Source organism: Peromyscus leucopus, chromosome 19 (assembly GCF_004664715.2).
Source record: "Peromyscus leucopus breed LL Stock chromosome 19, UCI_PerLeu_2.1, whole genome shotgun sequence".
NCBI lineage: Eukaryota > Metazoa > Chordata > Mammalia > Rodentia > Cricetidae > Peromyscus > Peromyscus leucopus.
The window spans coordinates 77,773,057-77,782,304 of record NC_051079.1 but is presented as its reverse complement, the minus strand read 5'-3'; positions in this window follow the sequence as shown (position 1 = coordinate 77,782,304).

Genomic DNA, 9,248 nt, shown 5'->3' with positions numbered 1-9,248 from the left:
TTAGAATGAGGAATAGCTTTCTATCCCCTTTGATCATTGGAAAAGCATAATCTTACTTTCATATGCAAACATTTTATTTCAGTTTTTCCTTTTAATTATCTATTTTTATAGTTTAGTGATACAATTCTTTCCTGGTAAATTACTTACTATTTTTGCATTCAATTACATCAATTATATATCATTATTAGGTTGTAATCTTTTGAAAAACCAACTGTAGTTGAAAGTTTTCTTAGGTCCTGCAGCCACTTATAAAATAATCACTCAGAGGCTTAAACAGTTTACAAACTGTATAGCCTATGGCAGGCCTCTTGCTAGCTAGCTCTTATATCTTAAATTAATCCATTTCTAGTAATCTATATTTTGCCCCATGTTCCTTGGCTTTACCAGTCTGCTGGCATGTTGTTCTTTGGGCAGCAGGCTGGCATCTCCCTAGACTCCACCTTTCTCATTCCTGTCTCTATCCTTGGATTTCATGCCTGCCTCTAAGCTGCCTTGTCATAGGCCAAAGCATCTTATTTGTTAACCAATGGGAACAACATATATTCACCACACCATACAGAAAGATATCCCCCAGCAACTAACATTTTCATTGGTATATAAAAAAATATATATTTAACATACATAATTGGATAAGTTTGTATACAGGCAAATACCCATGAAGTCATCATCATAATTAATATGCTAAATCTATTTATTACTTCATGCCTACTTTCTTTTTAAAGCATGAATACTTAACATAGCTGAGATGCTACTTTAGGTGCATTACTCATCTTCACTAAATGTTGGCTTTGTGTCCTACAGAGGATCTCTAGAACATATTTATCTTTCTTAACACATCATTTATATTCATTGATTATCTTCTCATTTCCTCTCCTCAAGACTCTGGAAACTTCTGTTTTGCTCTTCACTTCTGTGAGTTTTACTACTTTAAATATTGCACAAAATTGAAATTCATGCATTGTTTGGAATTCTGTAAGTGGCTTGTTTCATCCAGTGTCCTCTGTGTATACATAAGTCACATATGGCAAAATGTCTTTTTTTCTTTTTTGGTGAGAGAGAGAGAGAGAGAGAGAGAGAGAGAGAGAGAGAGAGAGAGCGCCAGACTGGTCTAACACTTTGTATGTGGTGAAGAATGTCCTAGAACTTCTGATCATCCTGCTTTCCCCTCCCAAGTGCTTAGATTACAGCTATACACTGCCATGTCAGGTTTATATGGTACTAGATTTGAAATCAGGGCCTAGTGCATGGATAAGCAAGCACCCTACCAACTCAATAACATCCCTAGGCCCAAGATTCAACATTTTTATAGAGACTTGACAAAATTATGTTCTAGACATGTGCTATCCACTTTCTGTTACTGTGTGTGACACTGTATGTAAGATAATAACTTATAAAGAGGAAAAGTTTGTTCTGCTCAATAGTTTGTGAGATTTCACAGTGTGGCTGACTTTGTTGTTTAGAGCCTGTGGAAGAACAGTGTGTGACAGAGAAGAGAATGATGAAAGAAGCTGCCTATCATATGGCAGGAGTCTTAATGTCTATTCAAGAATAAACTCCCACAGATCCCACAGATTTCGAATTGGGCCAACATTTAAGTTTCTGTTCTCAATAGACCCCTGGTTCAAGACTGAATCTTCAAAATTTGGGAATTTAGGGAATATTCAAGGTCCAAAATTATAGCAATATAAATATTTTATTTTCCTTTTTGTTCATCTATTGATGGACATGGCTGCAATGATCATGGAAATACAAGTATCCCTTGAAGATACTGATTGAAATTCTACTGGATATTTACCTGCATGTAGGAATGTTAAGTAACAGGCCAGTTCTATTGTTAGTCACTGGAAGAAACTTCATACTGTCTTTCACAGTGGATTTAACCATTTATAACAGAGGTTCCAAATTCTCTGTCTTCACCAACACATCTTTTTAACCATCAGTTTACACATACAAGGCAGTATCACATTGTGGTTTTTGACTTGCACTTTCCTTATAATAATGATGTTTAAAATTTTTTCTTACTTCGTTTGTTTCAGACAGGGTTGTTCTGTCTGGCCTTGGCTGTTTTGGAACTTGCTCTATAGAGCAGGCTGGCCTAGAACTCAGAGATCTGCCTACCTTCCCCTCCTGAGTGCTAGGATTAAAGGTGTGAACCACCACGGCACAGCTAACATCTTTTCACATATTCCATGACTGTTTTTATGTTTTTCAAGAAATAGCCAATACTTTATTTAAAAATTAGTTTCTTGGAATTTGATTGATAGCAAATTATAGAATTCTCTTATGAATTTTGAATATTAGCTCTTTATTTGCCTGCCTGGACTAGAGTCAAAATGTGAATTCTTTCTTGTTATTTGTAACTGGATTTGATAGTATCTTAGCATACAGGATTGAGCTTGAACTGGTTGAGTGCCAGATACCCATTTTATTAACTGGCACTTTACAAAGAGTGTGTGTGTGTGTGTGTGTGTGTGTGTGTGTGTGTGTTGCTTGTGAGCATGTTACAAATGCCCATCCATGCCTGTTCATATGCATCTGGTAGACAGAGTACATGAAATATTTTCCTTTATCATTCTCCACCTTATTTTAAGGGGAAAGAGTCTCATTGAAACTGAAGCTCAACTTTCTGGTCAGACTAGCAGGCCAGCTAGGTTCCTGGAATCTGTCAGTCTCCACTTTCCAACACTTAAGTCACATGGGCAGCCATGTCTAATTTTTACATAGGTACTGGAGATTTGACCTGAGGTCCTCTGGCTTTCACTGAGCCATCTCACTGCTCTACCTGACACATTTTTGGCCAGGAGTGGAGACAACATTTCTTCATTTGGCAGCCTCCCTCTGGTCAGCTATATACCTAGCTGACAAATCAGTATTTCTTTAGTCCTCAATAGTGGTAGTGGATCCTCAGCAGTAACTTCTGGCAGCAGGAATAGCATGTCCCTTATAGGCTCCATACCAATTCAGAGGCATAATCTAAAGGTGGTCCTATCCCTTTTCATTCTGTATTCTTTTTATATGCAGCAATTAACTTCTTGTTTCAGTCTAGTAATAGGAGGTTTTGTGTTTTGTGTGTTTATCCTCACTGGTAAGTTGCCTATGTAGTAAGCATATAGGAGCATACATAGGAATGAAAATTCCAGATTCAGATGATGGTTACTATGGGCAGTATTCTCAGAGGAGCAATAAGAGTGGGAACTTCATAACAGAGCTATATTTTTCTTTAACTTTTATTTCTTAATGGGTAATTAATAACTAAGTATTAAAATGGCATTATTTATATATGTTATATATGAGAAAAAATCCTCAAGATAATCTGACGGGACACTCCTTGGGACTGTGTGGCTGTGTTTGTCCCCTTCTTTAGCAGAAACAATATTTTTTTAAAAAACTTGGATGTTCCTAATATAAGAGATAAGAAAATAAGAGATAAGAACTGGCTCTTTTTTTTTCAAGACAGGGTTTCTCTGTGTACCTGGAACTCTGTAGACCAGGTTGGCCTTGAACTCACTAAGATCCACCTGCCTCTGCTTCCCAAGTGCTGGAATTAAAGGAGTGCACCACCACCACCAGCTTTGGTTCATGTTTTAACATGAATCATCTCAAACAAGAAAATAAAACATATGAAGTTCTGTTTACTTACAGTTAATATTAATATCTTCACCTTGAGGTTTAAAAACATAAGTGAGTTTTTATTTTTGTAAGTGTTAAGCTTGTGAAATCTCATTTGAAACTCCATTCAGCTTCCTCTTATGAAAGCATCTTGATTGTAGGCAAAGCTGTTAATATCACTATGTAGTAGTTCTCTTCTTTGGAAAACAAAAATATTTGTTTGTCTTATGAAGGTAATTATTTAGTTGAATGTTAATTATTCTGCAAAGGATTTGAGAAGTTTTACAACTAAAACCACAATGAAAACAGAGAATATTTCTTTTTCTCCAGTCTTTTGAAATCCTATTCAGACATGTAGCATATCAAAAATGGAAAAGAAAAATTTGCATGTCCTCTGTAAATAAAAGGAGAGCATATTCTGCATTACAGGAACCAGAGAAACAGCTATTAGTATGTATATGGCTGAATTTAGCAGGCTGCATGCATGGACGAAAAAACTCCTGTCTGAGCTAAGGTTGTACATACAGAAGTGGTGTGGTAAAGGCCACTTTTTAGGGGGAGAGGGATGTTGACTAAATATTTATATCCCCCTAAATTTATATAAATATGGAAACATGTTGGAGATAGGGCTTTTAACATGTGATTTGTTCATGAGATAAGAACCTTGTGAATGAGTCTAATGTCCTCCTTAAGAAAGAAACCCCAATGAGCTTTCCAGACCCTTCACCAGGAGTCTGTAATACATGTGGGGTTCTTGATAGTTCTGAATGTGCTGGTGACTTAATCTTGAAATTCTGAGCATGAAGGGTCACTTCAAACCTGCTTCTATTCAGAGTTAACACCAGCAGAAAAAAGCATGTGTAAGAGGTAGAGACACTGCCACAAACCGTATTCAAGTCCTTGTAGCAACATTGTTTTTGCCTTTTTTGACTCTAGACATAGACATAGACATGTTCTTCTGTGACTGATGTGAGCATGGCTTTATGCTAAACTCTGACAGAATCAGTTCAAACTCTCCACAGATGAACTTAGAGAACAATTACAGAAGCCATGAAAAGCTCCAAACTTCAAAAGTTCTCTCTTCCTAATTCTGAAGGGGACTTGCTTCCACTATATATGTTATATGTTTATTGTGGGGAGTAGAAGAGAATCTGTATATTTTAAAAGTTATGATATCCAGAGCAAATGTAAAAATTACAGTTTTTTATCATGTTGAACATGACATAAAACATGTAAAGTAAGAAATGCCACAAATTTGTCAGTAATTTATTGAAATGGAATATAACATGACCATGTTATTTTTCTACAATAGATTTAATAAAAAAACTTAGACTCTAATGCTAAAAATAATTTAATGTATATGAATTAAAATTTAAATTAATTAGTGTATATCAATGCAAATTTTATTTAAATAGTTAAATTACTGAAGGCGATAGATTCTTTATCCAGTATGGAATGTATATTTAAATGGGTCTGGATAATCCTACTTAGTACCCTAATGATAGGTAATGAAAATGAAGAAAGTTTTCTAAGTACTACTTTCAGGGAAGATTCAGAAACTAAATGTCCTAGTTTGTTTTCTGTTGCTGGAATGAACACCATGACAAAACGCAACTTGCAATAGTAAAGTATTTATTTACATTTACCTTATAGTCACATCATAGAGGGAAGATAGGGAGAGAACCCAAATAAGAAGCCTGGAGGCTAGAACTGAAGCAGAGACCATGGAGAAATGCTGCTTACTGACTTGCTCCCTGACTTGCTTAGGTACATTTCTTATTCAGTCCAGGCCCACCCACCCAGGGATGGGCTTATGCACATCAATTAGTAATTAAGAAAATCCCCACAGGCAAATATAATTGACACAATTCTTCAATTGAAATATCTTCTTCCCAGGTATGTCTATATTTGTGTCATGCTGACAAAAGCCATGACACCAAGTGAGTCAATACAACATTAGGGGATAATGCATATAGACTTAGAATTTCAGAGGCCAAGTTATATACCACTTATAGGTATGTCTCATTAATGCAGGTGTGTACAGTATGCTTATGGCTTTGAATGTTGCATGTACAATATGTGTACACAATTCTATGCATACAAATGTCATCCATCTGTTAAGGTTTAAAGATGGGATGTCCCCCACAGGCTTCTGTGCTGAATGCTTACTGCCAAATGATGGCAGTTGGTATTTTGGGAGTTGGTTGGAACTTCAGGAGGCCTGGCCTACCAGAGAAAGTAGGCCCCTGTGAGTAGACTTTTGAAGGTCATAGCTAGACTATGGACCCTTTTCTTACTATTTCCTATCTACTATGAGATGACAAGCCTACTCCTTACCATGTCCAGCTGCCATGATGTGATTTCCTGCCTCACCACAGGTTTAGAGTCAACAGTGATAAAGACTATAGATTTAATACTAATGCTGTGAGCCAAAAAATATCTTTTAAGTTGTGTCAGTATTTTGTCACAGCTATGAAAAAGGTAACCATTGATTAGAGTACGCTGAGTGTTAATGAGAAACAGCTTCCGTATCTCAGCTTCAAGGTTAGTTTTGTTTTTGAAATAAACTTTTTATTAATTTTCAATCTAGAATTACATCTCTTCTCATCAAATAGCCTTAATTATTATTAAAAGTCTGATTTTAACCCTCAAATTGAAATTATTTCTCTTGTGTCCTAATGATGTAATACCTTGGCATTTTTGATCTTTATTTCTGGCATTTAAAGATATAATGTTTATGCTTATATAACAAAGATTTCTATCAACTAGAATGAAGAAAAAAAGCAAGAATATCTTCAGTGAAACTATTTTTCAATGAAGTCTGTGATTTTATGATTGAGTATTGGCTTTCTTGCCACTCCTAGGACTCCTTAGGAAATGAAATGACTCTTTCATTTTCATAAAATAATTTCAAAAATAAGATTATCTAAAACAGCTGTTGACATTGACCCAAAATGGCAGTGAAGGGAAAGGAGGACTAATGGTTAGGTGGGGCTATATATAAAGACTGCTCTACCAGGTGGAAATTTGAATTTATTTATAAGAAGGAAGTTTTCATTTTTGCACATGTGAGTGGTTGCTTTTGAATAGAGACACAAGTGATCATACAAATACACATCTTTTAAAAATGAGACTATTCAAGATGCATGTTTGATAAGTTTGATCAGGCTACCTTGAGGCAAATGGGCTGTTTGATTTCATAGTGTTTTAGAACTGTTGCAAGATCCAGTTGTTTGTGTCTTTATAATCCCAGTTTTAGATATTTCCAAGGTTAGTGATAAATATAACAAAATTCAGCGTCAAATGAAATGAATACGGAACCAAATACTTTTGAGATTTCAGCCAAAAATTCAAGAATTCTTCACTCTAATTTTAAACATATTGGTTTGACTATTGAAAGCAGAGACTATAGAACATTGGTTCTCAGCTTGTGGGTGATCCCTTTGTCAAACCTCTAGCTCCAAAAGTATTTACATTATGATTCATAACAGTAGCAAAATTACAATTATGAAAATATTTTTATGGCTGGGGGGTTATCACAACGTTAATCATATTAAATGGTCGAAGCATTAGGAAGGTTGAAAACCACTGCTATAGTGTCAAGTACCATCCATAGATTAGAGATTTGTTTGCTCAGATGGATTTATTTTGCTGAAATCTTTCAGGATGTCAGCAAAGATGAAATGAAAACTTGGAAATAATTCTGAAAAGCTTGCCAGCCAAACCAGATAACAACCAATCATTCCCAGCACTACATTCTTAGAACTTGTACGGCATAAATTAACTGCAGCTGCCAAAATCTTCTATCTAAGCAATAGGTGATATTTTCCTTTCTGATCCAAACTGTCTGCATTGACTCTGTGAACTCTTAGCTCTATTTTGTATTGGGCTTTGTTCTTTACAACTAATGAGGTTTTAATTTTGTAAAATAAATCCAAGATATTTATCAAGTCTTTTTTATTCAACAATGTATTTATATCTCTTTATATATTATGTAAGCTAACAAAACATTACCTTCCTGTTTATATGGAAATTATGATTTAGAAATAATTTGTCCATCCAAAAGAAAATAAAGAATGCTAACAGCGAAGGATAGTCAGATTTTTTTTTTTTTTGGTTCTTCTAAGTGGAATGAAGGAAAGCTTTAAAGTTTTCTTTGAGAAACATAGCTGGTAGTCGTTCCCCGATATTTCTATAGTTTAACTGAAAAATATCAGAAAGAAAAAATAACAGAGAATATTTTAAGGGTTAATTGGAATAACTTTAAAAATAAGAGTGTATAAAGGAAGTGGAATAGGAAGTTGGTCTATTTTTATAATAATTTTTAAAAAATTATAATATAATTATATTATTTCCTCCTTCCCTTTTTCTACTCCAATCCCTCCCATGCATCTCCTTTCTCTCTTTCAAATTCAAGGCTTCTTTTTCTTATTATTCTTACATATACCTCTTTCTAAATACATATGTAAATACAACTTGCTTAGTCTATAAAATGTTACCTTTTCCCAGCCCTTTACTCAGAGGTAGTGTCTGTTTTTGAAGTTAAGGTGTGTTTCTTGTATGCAGCAGATGGATGGGTCCTGTTTTCTTATCCATTTTTTTAGCCTGTGTCTTTTTATAGGTGAGTTGAGACCATTGATATTGATGGATATTAATGACCAGTGATTGTTAATTCCTGTTATTTTTTTTTGTGGTTGTGTTATGTTTTCCTTCTTTGGTGTATGTTGGTGTGGGATTATCTATTGCTTGATTTTTCATGGATGTGTTTAGCTTCTTTGGGTTGGATTTTCCCTTCTAGTGCTTTCTGTAGGGCTGGATTTGTGGATAGGTATTGATTAAATCTGGCTTTATTCTGGAATATTTTGTTTACTCCGCCTATGGTGATTGAGAGTTTTGCTGGATATAATAGTCTGGGTTGGCATCCATGGCCTGTTAGTGTCTGCATAAGATTTGTCAATGATCTTCTAGCTTTCATAGTCTCTATTGAGAAGTCTGGTGTTATTCTGATGGGTTTGCCTTTATATGTTACTTGGTCTTTTTCCTTTGGGGCTCTTAATATTTTTTCTTTGCTCTGTGTGTTTAGTGTTTTGATTATTATGTGGCGAGGGACTTTTTTTTTTTTTTTTTTTTTTTTGGATCTAGCCTATTTGGTGTTCTGTAAGTTTCTTGTATCTTCATAGGTATTTCTTTCTTTAGGTCAGGGAAGTTTTCTTCTATGATTTTGTTCAATATTTTCTGTGCCTTTGAGTTGGTATTCTCCTTCTTCTATCCCTATTATTCTCAGGTTTGGTCTTTTCATGGTGTCCCAAATTTCCTGGACGTTTTGTGTTATGACTTTTTTGTCTTTAGTGTTTTCTTTGACTGACGAATCTATTTTCTCTATTTTGTCTTCAGTGTCAGAGATTCTCTGTTCCATCTCTTGCAATTGGTTGGTCATGCTTGTTTCTGTAGTTCCTGTTCATTTAGTCAGGATTTCTATTTCCAGCATTCCCTCAGCATGTGTTTTCTTTATTGTCTTGAATTCATTTTTCAGATCTTGGAATGTTTCTTTCATCTGTTTAATTGCTTTTTCTTGGCTTTCTTTGATTTCTTCCCACTTTTTGTTCGTTTTTTCTTCCATTTCTTTAAGGGAGTTTTTT